Source organism: Marmota monax, unplaced genomic scaffold, assembly GCF_021218885.2.
Source record: "Marmota monax isolate L192 unplaced genomic scaffold, Marmota_monax_Labrador192_F-V1.1 WCK01_AAM20220418_F8-fsc00192, whole genome shotgun sequence".
Classification (NCBI taxonomy): Eukaryota; Metazoa; Chordata; class Mammalia; order Rodentia; family Sciuridae; genus Marmota; species Marmota monax.
In genome coordinates, this window is record NW_026693786.1 from 498,199 (window position 1) to 512,049 (window position 13,851).

The window sequence follows — 13,851 nt, forward strand, 5'->3', positions numbered from 1 at the left end:
GTTTTGAGGGGACTGGGGAAATAGCTCAGTTGGTAGAGTGGTTGCTTTAAATGCACAAGGCCCAGGGTCCAGTCCCCAGCACTATCAAAAAAAAAAAAAAAAAAGGCGCGCAAGTAGTGTGCTACCTTTCCAAGCAAGATGTAAGGAGTGTGGAATGTGAAGCTACTTGACAGAAGTTTTGACTCTCCTCAGCAGATTGTGGAAGAAATTCAAGTGTTAACATCTGCTATTTTAGTTGCTATTCAAGCTGATTAAACTGCAATAATATTAGATTTGTTTACTTTATGATTAATTCTTGAAAATTCATTAAAAATAGGAAAGTACAACATAGCAAGAAAAACTATAGAATGATTCCCAGTACTTGTGGTAATTGTATTATATTTTTATTTGTGGTAATTGTACTATTTCAAAAAGATTTGAAATTTCAAAATATTAAGGCAGAGATGGCACACTTAAACCTACACAGAAGTTTCATGTTTTTGTTTTGAATTAGAAACCCAGTGTAAAGCATGAACTCTACACTGAGCTACACTATGAGCCCCTAAAATTCTCCTTTCAAACTTTATGGATGAGGGAAATATACATACTTCTTGTGGATGAGGTCTTAAATGTGAAGTAGGATGTGCTATGTGGGAAGTGCTTGTATGTTACATTTTATATTAAGGGTGGAAGCCACATGCCTTTAAATCTGCCAGTAAAAAACACTTAACTCTTCATAAGATAATTAAATATAGAAAATTCTCTAGGGGGATACTAGAATTTTCCAGTTGTAATTACCAAGAAAATTGAGTTGTAATCTCCTAGCAAAAATCAGGACACTTGATAAACCTGATTTTGTCTGTCATACCCAAGATAGGCTCTTGGGTTAATCCAGGCTAAATAATCTGTATGTGGCCAAAGACATGGATTTTTTACCTATGAATTTTTTTTCACACCTTTTTAAAAAATACTTTTTTAGGGCTGGGGATGTGGCTCAAGTGGTAGTGCGCTCACCTGGCATGCGAAGGTCGTTGGGTTCAATCCTCAGCACCACATAAATAAAATAAAGATGTTGTGTCCACCGAAAACTAAAAAAAATACTTTTTTAGTTGTTGATACACCTTTATTTTTATTATATTTATTTATATATTTATATATTATATATGTATATATTATATTTATTTATATTTTATTATATTTATTATATTTATATGTGGTGCTGAGAATCGAACCCAGTGCCTCACACATGTGAGGCAAGTACCCTACCACTGAGCCACAACCGCAGCCCTTTTCAAACCTTTTGAAGTAATTGCCAGCACTGAAAAGTAAGAGAGTTCACATAGAAGTCCAGATTCCTGGCTTTTTTTGTTTTGTTTTTTCAAAGAAATCCTGCACGTGGATTTCTGCACAAGACTCTTGCTATATCACATCAGTCAGCTAGAGCTGAGAAGCAGCCTGACCCTCTTTCATGGAGTATTTATTTTGTTCCATGTTCATCACTATTGTCCCTTGTCTCTCTGAAATTTAGGTTATATTGTTTTTTTTTTTAATGGCATAGTTAAAAGAAAGGCAAAATATTTCTCAAACCCGTGTATTTCCAAATCGAGAAAGAAAATAGCTAGATATTTCTTTAAACTATGGCTTAGGGGTGCACTAAGGAGCTGTGTGTGTGTGTGTGTGTGTGTGTGTAAGGGAAGTGTTTTACATATGAACAGCTTCATTCAGGGACCTTATGTGGTGGCTATAGGCACGTTATTTTATGATCCCTGAGATTCTGCAGAGATGGTCTCTAAAGTCTCATCTAACTCTGGCATAATGAGTTCCCCTTAGATGATTCTTGTGACATTAGTATATTTAGAACTGTTTGCCTTAGAAGGTCTGTGTGCGATGATGGATAAATAGTGCTTGTGGAACTGACTAGGCTTCCAAACAAAATACCTGCATCACTATTCCTCCTCAAGAAGCTGCCACAATCAAAGAACGCCAACATGTTATTCTGTAAGTGGGTTTTAACTTCATACCTTTAACACATTGAATCAGTCACCCAAAGCAGAATTGGCCTCCTTATTTCCCATGGGTGATACTGCCAAGATGTTACTAACATGGTAAGATCTCTTGGTGGCAATCTATGAAACCTGCATTTGTTGTTGTTGTTGTTGTTGTTATTTGGATAGGACTACTGATTGGTTTTCTTGTCTCTTATTATGTTGAACCAAACTGATGTGAATTTAAAAGAAAATTTAGAAAACTATTTCAAAAATAGGCTAAATTCAGGCTAAGTGTCACTTTGACACTGCAACCAGAATGAAGTCAGTGTTTGCTGTAAGGACCTGTAGGAAGGTCTGATGGATGAAAAGGATGCTTATTAAGAGAATTCAGTTATTGAATAAAAGGGTATGAAGACTTTATGACTCTTGAAATATATTGCAACATCACTGTATGGGAGATATAACAAACTATTTATATCTGTCTTACTCTGCATAGATGGGGAGATTTAGGAGCAGGAATTAGGAATAAATATACCATTTAGAGCTGCTAATTGGGGTGAGGTGCTGGCAAAAATTTGGGGAGATGAAACAGCCATGCCCAGCAACTACCAATTGGACAGAGGATCCTTTTATGACAGAAAACATTAGCAAATGCTGCACTGACCATTCTACTTTCAACAGTTAGACTGGAAAACAAACTGCCTACACCCCTCTCCCAAACATCAACCACAGACTTCAATGCCAACTTTTCTTACTGCTTCCCTTGATGGTTTTTTAAGTTTGACTTCCACCTGTGAGAAACTCTGAATGCATTCCCTCCTCCCGTGTTAACTTGCTGTATTCTGGGTCCCTGTGGGGTTATTTTTCACTCCTGTAGGATAGCTGTCTCTTACTTGCAAACAGCAGCCATGATTCCAGGAAAGAATCGCTGGGTTTAGTAAAAGTGTCTTTATGCTTCCTGCCTGCCATTTCCTTTATAGATAATCTTGGGAAGTTAGTTTAACTACTTAACCTTGATTTCTGTTGTAAAGTATGAATGATTAGACCTGTCTAATAGATTTATTACGATGGAGTAAGGCAATGTGAAAGGAGTGGAACAATATCAAGTGAGTTTTAATGCTTCTAATGAAGAATAATTTCATAATTTATAGGTAAACAAATCCAATGCCTTTGTCAGGATTGCCTGCTGTTGCTTATGTTAGGCATGTTAACATACAAAAGTTAGAATCTCACCTTGATGTATACCTACAAGGCACTAATTTAAAAAAAAAATATATATATATATATATATATATATATATATATATATATATATATATATAAAATGATTGATAGAGTAGGGGAAGAGAAGGGTGAAGTACTGAAGACCAAATGAGAACAAATTATATTCCGTGCTTGTATGAGTATGTCAGAATGAACCCCAGTATATATAACTAAAAGTAATTCAAAAGGCCAGAAAAACCCACTTTGCCAAGATAGAAGTTATGGATATTCTTTCACTTACTACCTTCAGGGCCATTAATATGTGCCAGGTACAGCATTAAGCATTTTTTCTACTTCTATTTCTCCAGAGATTATGATCTTAACTACTATGTGTCCCAACCCCCTGTACCTGGGATTAAACTCAAGGGCACTTAACCACTGAACCACACCACCAGCCCTTTTTTTGTATTTTAATTTAGAGACAGGGTCTCACTGAGTTCCTTAGGGCCTCTCTTTGAACTCGGGATCCTCCTGCCTCAGTCTCCTGAGGTGCTGGGATTATAGGCCTGCACCACTACTATGTTATTTTGATATAATATACTGCTTATGATACACATTCATATACTTCATATATATGTGTGTGTGTGTGTGTGTGTGTATACTATAATAAATAGCAAATGACTTGTTTCCTGAAATCAGCTCTGTATTCTGGGTTTGGTGTGTGATTTTTTTTTTAAATATATGTTTTAAGTAGTTTGGACTGGAATTGACTTATTTGGTAGAAGGTAGAAGAAAGAAGGAAATCCAATCCACCAGCAGACCTCTGAGGTAGCTGAAAATCCAGTTCTGATTTCTTTAGTCAAAGAAAGTATCCTGGCTAAGGTTTTGATTCAGCGGTAGAGCACTTGCCTAGCACATGCAAGGCCTGGATTCGATCCTCAGCACCACATAAAAATAAGTAAGGTATTATGTCCAACCAAAACTAAAAAAATAAATATTTAACTATTTAAGAAAGTATCCTGAACTGTGTACAGTTCACAAGAGTTTTCACAGATGAAAAGTGGGCAGCAATGTAGATATTTTAGGTAGAATAAATGATAATCCAAACAGATAACAGAGGGATATAAAGGGGATTTTTGAAAGATAAATCCCTGATGTTGGTGAAGTTTTAATAGATAAAGAGTAGGGTAGGGGATCCTTGGAGATTTTAGTGAGACTTTACCTCTAAGGTAGATGAATGTGGTCTTGCAGAGAGAACGCTCAACTTGGAATGCAACTGTCTATAGATTCAAATTCTGGCTTCACATCTGACTAGCTTTGATATTTGAGTCTTTGGTGCATTTATGAGATGGGATGAATATAGTAACTCTTGCCTTTCAAGAATATTGTAAGGATGTATGAGATTATGGATATGGAAGGACTTTCAATAGTGTAAAATGAAGGAGAATATTGCTGTTAACCAGGACCTTTCAATACTTAGTAGCCACAGGGCACAGTGGAAAAATGGAGGGATCCCCTCTCAGGAGAGCTAAATTGATGGAACACCTACCGCTATCAGGCTTCCATTTGTTTTCTTGGAATATTCCACATTTGTGTGCAAACCTCAGTGGCATGTACTGCTATAGATTACTAATTAATTTACCTTGCCACTTGCTTTTTCCCTTCAAACATAGCCTCTATTTAAAAAAAAAAATTTCTTAGTTGTAGCTGGACAGCATGCTTTTATTTTACTTGTTTATTTTTATGTGGTGCTAATGATGTAACCCAGTGCCTCCCACATGCTAAGTAGGCACTCTGCCACTGAGCCCCAGCCCCAAACATAGCCTCTTTTTAAAAAAAAAAATTTTTTTTGATTTTTAGGTGGACACAATATCTTTATTTTATTTTTATGTGGTGCTGAGGATTGAACCCAGTGCCCCATGCATGCTAGGCGAGAACTCACTGGGCCACAACCCCAGCCCTAGCCACAAACTTAGCCTCTTAAGAGGGTCTTGCCTCCTTTGAAATCTTTTAATTGGCTTCCAATAAACTGACCTTAAGGTTTTCAGCAGCTTATGCCTTGTTTTCCTAATATTCAGGTGGCATTTTTATACCACTTTTGAGAATGTATCCTGAACACATTGAGTCAGGCCTCACTGTGATCAGTGATTCATATCTGTGAGATTACTGGCAAGGGTTAAGAGGACAGTGATCATAGAACAAGGGAAGCATGCAGGATCTAAACTCACTGGTTTGGCCTCGTGAACATGATATTCTAACCAATTCTTTGCATTTAATTTTAAGCTTTTGGGAACCATATTATAGAATGATATAAAATGTTGTATATATCAAAAAGATCTTTGAGGTCACCAATTCCAATACAAATGACTGTCTCCAGAGGGGAGGCTGGGATTTGCTTTTAATGGCAGAGTTGGAACTGAAGTTAAGGTTGCCGGATTCCCACTCCAGTATTTCTTATTCTGTTTTCTTTGAATTATCTTTGCATTGTTAAGAACAGAACCACCTCCCAAGGCCCCATCATCTCATTATCTGATCTCTAAATCAGACAATGCTCCAAGCAGTATAATGCCAACAGTTCAGTAATCTAGAGATGTCAGAGAGCTGTCAAGGAGTGAGCCAAAAGATCTCTAAGTTTTCACAGGCTGTATTTTTTTTTTAACTTCTTTGTCAATCCTGGGGATTGAATCCAGGGCCTCATGCATGGTGGGTGAGTGCTCTACTGCTGAGCCTTGGCGCCCAGTGGGGTTGGGTTTTTTTAAAAATCCCTCTGATCTACTGATGCCAGTTTTGTATAGTTTACAGGCTTAATAGACTTCATCCTAATCTTTAATTTAACCTGACCAAGAAATGATTTCTCTTTTTTCTATATTTTTTTCTGTTGTATACTCCCAGTCAGGTACTGAGGTAGGGACTGCAGTGACTCCTAGGGTGGTTTTGGTCCAGGAGGTATATGATCTTGGATATCCATTTGATCTTGATTTTTTTTTAGCTGAATCTGTCACTCTTTTGTTTTTTTGAAGGGGTTAAAGTATGTCCTAATATCACAGATATGTCTTTCTAAAGTAAGGTAAATGCTTCTATTGTAGGGACAGAGGAGGCAAGGCACCAAAGATAGCAGGAAACAGTTTTATTTGGCTGCAGCCAGGTTCAGAGGGTATAGCCTTTGCTATAATCAATCAATCCCCTGAACCCCAAGTTCAGGGAGTTTCAGAGTTTTATACCCAGCATGTAAGGGGAGGGTCTCAGAAGTTCACATAAAAGCAGCTTTTTCTACAAACTACTAAACTGGATAAATATTTTTGAAAAACTAGTAAAGCACCTGGAATGCTGGTTTCTTCCTGGCCATTGGCCAAGTCAAACAGGGCAACAGGAAAATAGGAAGTTTATCTACATTGAACTCTTTTGCTGAGGGTCATAAAATCAGCCATGGTAAAAATTTCTGGAGAAGCCCAGTTAAGATTTTTTGTGGAGGATGTGGTGCCACTGCACTTCAGTTAAGTGTTGAAATGTCTCCATATATCTGCCCAGGTCATCTGTAAATTCGCCTTAATTTTATTTGGTCTGTTTTAGATATTCTTGGGAAAATAAGTTATCTTCCCGTGTAATTCCTCGGGCGATATGGTTTCATCAGCAGTTGGACTAGGGTATGTTGAGCCATGCTCTATATTAGGAAAGGCTGGGTTCAGAGGAAGTTTTGGGTCTTCATTATTTTGGTCTGTTATTGTCTATATATAAGGTGTCCTGCAATAAATGATTGAGATAGGAGGGTTTCACCTTTCATGGTGATTAAATGGGTGGCAACTATAGACAGATGGGGTGTGGATGGAGGAGGTGCTTGTTTGAGGGCGGGACTTTGGGGCTGTTGTGGGAGCTGTGTTCCCTGTGCCTGCTGTCCATTTTGGTGCCTTACCCTTCCAGTATGGATTTTCCATTCAGGACTGGACTAGTCTCACTCCCTATACTGAGACCTCTGAACATGTGAGTCCCAAAATAAGCTTTTTCTCTTCTAATTATTTGCAGTGAAAAAGGCTGTCTAAAACAGGTTCTCCTTGGGTTTAGGACTGGGGGGTTTGGGAGGGGGTTGCTTTTAACTCTTTAGGTTGGGAGGTTTTTGTTTTTTTTTTTCTCTTTTGGTGCGTGCTGGGGATTGAACCCAGGCCTATGCATACAAGGCAAGCGCTGTACCAACTGAGCTATATCCCCAGCTGTGGATTTGTTTTTTAAATTTGTTTTTGGTACCGCGGAATGAACTCAGGTGCACTGAGCCATATCCCCAGCCATTTTTCCTATTGTATTTAGAGCCAGGGTCTCGCTGAGTTGCTTAATGTCCCAGCCCTAGGTTAAGGAGATTTGAAAGATGGGGGGATGAGTAAGGATTCCAACTAACATCTTTTTGGAAGTCGGGGTCGTCCGCAGCATGGCGGGTCAAAGATGGGCGATGAGTAAGGATTCCAACTAACATTTTTTTGGAATTCCGGGTCCACCATGGCCACTGCAGGGCTGCAGCAGGTCGGGGCTGGAGGGCTGTGGCATGTCGGCGGGGAGACTGCTGCTGATAGGCTGTGGGGGAGGTGCAGCAGTGGGGGAGGTGCGGCCTACCTCTTTCCTGATTTTCCTTCCCTCTGGCAATTGAAAAATAGTATTATGGTTTAGGCTGCATCCAGTGGCCATTTTTCTCCATCTCCTAGCATATATTCAGGCCTGGCAGTGTTCCAGAAGAAATTAGCCTCCTATTGTTGAGTCTTGAGATCAAATTATTCTGTTTTCTTTTATTTTTTTAATTTTTTCAGTTGTAAAGGGACACAATCCCTTTATTTTGTTTATTTTTTGCGGTGACCCAGGGCCTCACACATGTTAGGCAAGTGCTCTACCACTTAGCTACAACCCCAGCCCTCTTTTATTTTCTTTATTTTATTTTTATATTGGGGATTTAACTCGGGTATTTTACCACTGAGCAGGGTCCCCAGGCCTATTTTGTATTTGAGAGAGCATCTCACTTTTTCCTTATAGCCTTGAAGTTGCAGAGAGTGGCTTTGAACTCAGGATCCAACTGCATTAGCCTCCCTGGGCATTGGGATTACAGCCATGCCCCACTGCCACTGACTCCTTTTTATTTTTTTATTTTGAGATAGGACATCTCTAAGTTATAGTAGCATCATCTTAGTCATATGTGCCATTACTAAATGCCGAACCCAGAGACCTCTTTGTCTTTGTCAATCGGAGATACTGAAGGCCTGTTTCTTTTAATTTTTTTTTTCTTAGCAGCTCAGTGAGACCCTGTCTCTAAATAAAATACAAAATAGGGCTGCAGTATTGTTCAGTGGTTCAGTGCCCCTGAGTTCAATACCTGGTACCAAAAAAAAAAAAAAAAAGGATTATTATTTTTATAAAATTCATTGGATTTCCTTAAAACAGCTGCTTTAAATTCTCCATCCAAGAATTCACCCATTCTGATTATTAAGAACAGTTTTTGGGATGGGGTTGTGGCTTGGCGGTAGAGCACTTGCCTATCATCTGTGAGACACTGAGTTCAATCCTTAGACATAACACCTTTGTTTTATTTTTATATGGTGCTATCTACAACTAAAAGTATTTTTTAAATTTAGTTTTTGGGGACTGCGGCTATAGCTCAGGGGTAAAGTGCTTGCCTACTACTTGTGAGGCACTGGGTTTGATTCTCAGCGCCACAAAATAAATAAATAAATACAATTAAGTTATTGTGTCAATTTACAACTAAAAAGTGGATATTTTAAAACAGTTTAATATAAAAAAAAATTTGCCCCACCAGTCTGAACAACTAATTCTGTGAAAGGAAGAGAGAATCCATAAAGGGTGGATTTAGAAAAGTGTCTGTAAGAAAAAGAATGTTTGGCCTGTTTAGTTTCATTGGTAGACATTTTTGCATCCATATTTTTAAAAGTTTTTTTAGTTGTAGTTGGACACAGTACCTTTATTTTATTTATTTATTTATTTTTTTTTTTTTAAATTTTTTTAATGTTTATTTTAGTTTTCGGTGAACACAACATCTTTGTCTGTATGTGGTGCTGAGGATCGAACCCGGGCCACACGCATGCCAGGCGAGCGCGCTACCGCTTGAGCCACATCCCCAGCCCTATTTTATTTATTTATTTTTATGTGGTCCTGAGGATGGAACCCAGCGCTTCACAGCGATCTACCACTGATCTACAACTCCAGCCATTGTATTCATATTTTAACATTAATAATATTAATTATGGTGCCAGATATAAGAAAATCAAATGACCTGTGCATATTAAAATATGACTAACAGTTCAGCGGTTTAACATGTGTGTATTATGTTGGATTTTTATTTTCATTTTAGTTTTGCAGATGGTTTTCTATAACATACGTTTTTACTAAGTGTACGTGTGAATAATTTGAAAATTACAGAATAAGGTACAATTGTAGTGTATTTAATAATCTATCAACCAACGCAAAAAAAAATGGTAGCTCATTTTAACCATTAGGTGAGGTCATGATTATTGTAACATTATCTGTTCATTGAAGGATTAAATCTTTCTTCTAGTCTTCATAATCTGGTTTATTTATGTTCCATTCTAGAAATTCTAAGCAATTTGAGTCTGAGGTCACTTTTGCTGTGCCGCCACTGGATGGCAGCGTAAGTCTAGTTTTACTGTGTTGCTATTTCCCTCTTAGTGTTAGCTAACCCAAACTGGTTTTGCCCAATTCTGCAGTGGTGGCTGTGCTCTGGCTGTGGGGCCAGCGCTGGGTGTGCGGCCATTCAACAGTTCAATGGTTCTATGGCTCAGCAAGAACTGGAAGATGACCCAAAAATTGTAGTCCCTCTCAGCACGGCTCTCCGTGGACCTCAGGTAAGCCCAGTGGCTCAGGCCACAGATATTAACATCAGGGAGGACCTTTGGGGACTGTGCTTGGCACTGGGTTTCATCAAGGCTATTCTGGTGCTGGTTTTTAGGTGTCAGGCAGAAAATGTTTTCCTTCCCCCAAGCAAAAGGCATCTCTTTAAAATCTGCTTGGGGGAGGGAATGGCCCAGGCAACTTCCTGCTTTATTCAAAATAATTATACTACCCATGTGACTCTGCATCATGTACATGGCCCTGTACATGGCCAGTGCCTCACACATACCAGGGAAGCGCTCTACCACTGAGCCCTCCTGGCTTTATTTTTAAGAGAATCAAACTATTTCCACTTAGACAACCTCTCAGCTTCAAATGTATATGCATTTAATATAAATCAAGGGACTACCAAAAAGTTTGAGAAAAGAGAGAAACTCAAATTAATGTTATAATGCAGTGGTTGTTATCATGGACTTCATTTGTGGAAAATGTAAAACCATTTATTTATTTATTTGGGTACCAGGGATTGAACCCAGGGGTGATTAACCACTGAGCCACATTCTTCAGCTCTTTTTATTTTTTATTTTGAGACAGGGTCTCACTGAGTTGCTTAGTGCCTTGCTTTTGCTGAGGCTGTCTTTGAACCCCTGCCTGATCCTCCTGCCTGAGTCTCCTGAGCCACTAGGATTACAGTGTGTGCCACAGGGACCAGCTTGTTCTTTTCTTTCTTTTTTTATGAATGGGTATTAAATTTTGCTTAATCATTTTTCTTCAGTTGATATAATCATGAAATTTTCTTGTTTAACCAATTAATGTGATAAATTACATTAAGGTTTTCTTGTAATTTTTTATTTTGGAATTACTCCTAAATAAAGTTAAAAATTTATAATATACCCCATTATACCATATCTTTCTGGAGTATCCTTTCCTTTTATAAGTTGACATCTATATAACATGAAACTCACTCACTGTACAATCCAGTGCCATTTAGCACAATCACATTTTTGTGCAACCATTAACTCCATCAGGTTCCAAATGTTTTCATCACCACAAAAGGAAATCCCATACCATGTAGAAAGTTAGTCCCTATTTTTTTAAAGGGCCCCGGAAACACCTGATCTACTTTCTGTCTCTCTGGATTTGGCTATAGTTTTCCTTTCTTGATGTCACTGAGTCTCTATAAAACAGCTTCTTTAAATCGATTATACAAGAGTTCACCAATACTGGTTACTATCTGGTCCATTTCTGGTTCCTTATTTTGATTATTAGGTGACAGCATTGTTCCCTGACCGTTCATAATGATTTTTGGCATTCCTCATTATTTGTGCATTTCAAGGATTCAGTATTCATTCCAGTCTTTGGAACCTGGCTTGGTTTGTGCTTATCTTTTCAGAAATTCTCAGCAGGCTGCTGCTTTTCTTTGTTTCCCATAACCATTTCACCACTATATAGCAGCCTAAGCCCGTGTTTATCTTTAGTTTGGCAGAGAGGCATGCAGAAATACAAGTACCTCCCAGTGTGCACAGGTGTCTCTTTGATGCTAGAGCAAGTGTAGTTTCCTTCTTTGAGGACTGGCTTTGGGATCATTGAAGTGCCCAAGGTTGGGGGAGGGATGGTGGAGGCAGTCCCTTGGCTAATGAGGTTGATGCTCTTGTACCTGAGTCCCACAGCCACTAGTACATGCGTAGTCATGGGAGTCTTCTGCCCCAATTTGGGGAATGGTGGTACTGACAATTCCTTGACTGCCTGGCTAATGCAGTTCCACTGGCTCATTCCATGTGTGCCAGCTTGAGTGCAGGGGTTGTGGGGCCCAGTCTAATGCTAGGTTTCTCTAGGGTGGCCTGGGGCCATGTTTTAATTCTAATCCCTGGACTTTTTTCCTTCAACTTTCCCCAAGCAAGAAACATCTCCCAGTAATCGGGGTTGTTGGAGTTCAGTTCTACCCTATGATCTCTATTCCTTTCCAGTACCTCATAGATTAGGGGCAGCCAAATATAGCAGCCTTTCTTCTTGAGGTATATTCTGGGGAGATTGAAGGGGAAGTAGAAGTTCTAAGGTCTGAATTAGAACAAGATATATTCCATGCTTGTATAATTATGTCAAAATGGCTTCTACTGTCATTATATAACTAAAAAGAACCAATTTTTTATGTATGTATCATAAATTCTAAGCAGACTTATATTAAGCCTATGGCAGTCACTTCCCCTGTTTTACCACTAGGTGGCACCATAAGTCCATGTTTGCTGTAAATCCACTCTTCCTGTTTTTGCTGACCCAAACCAGTTTTGCCCAGATCTGCAGTTAGTGCTGTTGTTCATCATGAACTGAAAATCTATCTGCAAGTCTCTCCTAAAAGATGTATTTTGTTGCTTTGATTGACATTTGCTTTATAGTGAAGTTGAGCCCCTTTAGATATATCCGCTGGCTATTTGTCTCTTTTTTGAAAAATATCTATTCAGTTCCTTTCCTTTTTTTTTTTTTGTGTGTGTGTGTGTGTGTTTGTGTATGTGGTGCTGGGGATTGAACCCAGTGCCTTGTGCATGCGAGGCAAGCACTCTACCAACTGAGCTATATTATATCCTCAGCCTCTCTTTGTCTACTTTTTATTTGGGTTATTTGCTATATTTTTTTTTTCTGTCAAATTATAGGACTTCCTCTTATATTTTATATATGAATAGTTTGTATAGGTATCTACACAGAGTTTTGCTTATTATGTAGATTGTCCCCTTTTGTGACTTTTCACTCTTGAATCTTTCCTTTGCTGTGAGAAAACTTTTTAGTTTGATATAGTCTCACTTGACCATTTTTCTTTTCTTTTCTTTTCTGTGCTTTTAGTGTCAGTCTAAAAATCATCACCGAAGCCACCGTCATGAAGCTTCTGTTTTCTCTAGGAGTTACAGTTCCATGTCTTACATTTAATTTCTAAATCTATTTTGAGTTCATGTTCTTGGTATAGTATAAGATATGGGTACAATTTTATTCTTTTGCATATGGACATCAAGTTTTCCCCAGGAAAATTTCCTTTCCCTATCATGTATTCTTGGACCCTTGTCAAAATCAGTTGATCATACTGAATGGCATTATTTCCAAGGTCCCTACTGTTTCATTGGTTTGTATATCTATATGTATGCCATTACAATACTCTTTTTTTTTTTTTTTTTTTTTTTTTTTGGTACTAGGATTTAAACCCAGAGGCACTTAACCACTGAGCCATATCCCCAGCCCTTTTTTATATTTTATTGAGACTGGGTCTCACTAAGTTTATGAGGCCTACTTTGTACTTCTGATCCTCCCCCGTCAGCCTCCCGAGTCTACTGTGATTACAGGTATATGCCCCTGCACCCAGCTACTCTTTAATTATTATAGTTTCATAATATGTTTAGAAATCATGGAATATGAAGTTTCCAGTTTTGCTCTTTTTTCAAAACTGTTATGGATATTCAGGGGCCTTCATGATTCCATACGAATTGCACAATTGTTTGCTATTTTCATTAAAAAACAATACCTTTGTTATTCTGACAGGTATTACAGTGAATGTATAGAACACTTGGAGGAGTCTGGACATTTTATCTATTTATTTTGAATTTTTAATATTTATTTTTTAGTTTTCGGCAGACACAACATCTTTGTTTTTTTGTATGTGGTACTGAGGATCGAACCTGGGCTGCACGCATGCCAGGCGAGCGCGCTACTGCTTGAGCCACATCCCCAGCCCCAAGTCTGGACATTTTAATAAGTGTTTGAATCACCACAGTTATTTTTATCTGGTTTGTGTGAAGACAACAAAATACCTGAGGCTGGGAGTTATCAAAAAAGAAATCCTTGGGGCAGTGGTTGTAGCTCA

At 38.4% G+C, this 13,851-nt stretch overlaps 1 protein-coding gene across 1 annotated transcript in view; it reads left to right on the forward strand.

Moving 5' to 3' along the window:
* The window catches only part of Chic1 (cysteine rich hydrophobic domain 1), a 95,548-nt gene that overhangs the window by 54,618 nt on the left and 27,079 nt on the right, over positions 1-13,851 (forward strand). Inside the window, exon 7 of the transcript XR_006855610.2 lies at positions 9,884-10,021. The gene's annotated coding sequence lies outside the window, so the exon portion shown is untranslated. The remainder of the gene's footprint in view (positions 1-9,883; positions 10,022-13,851) is intronic.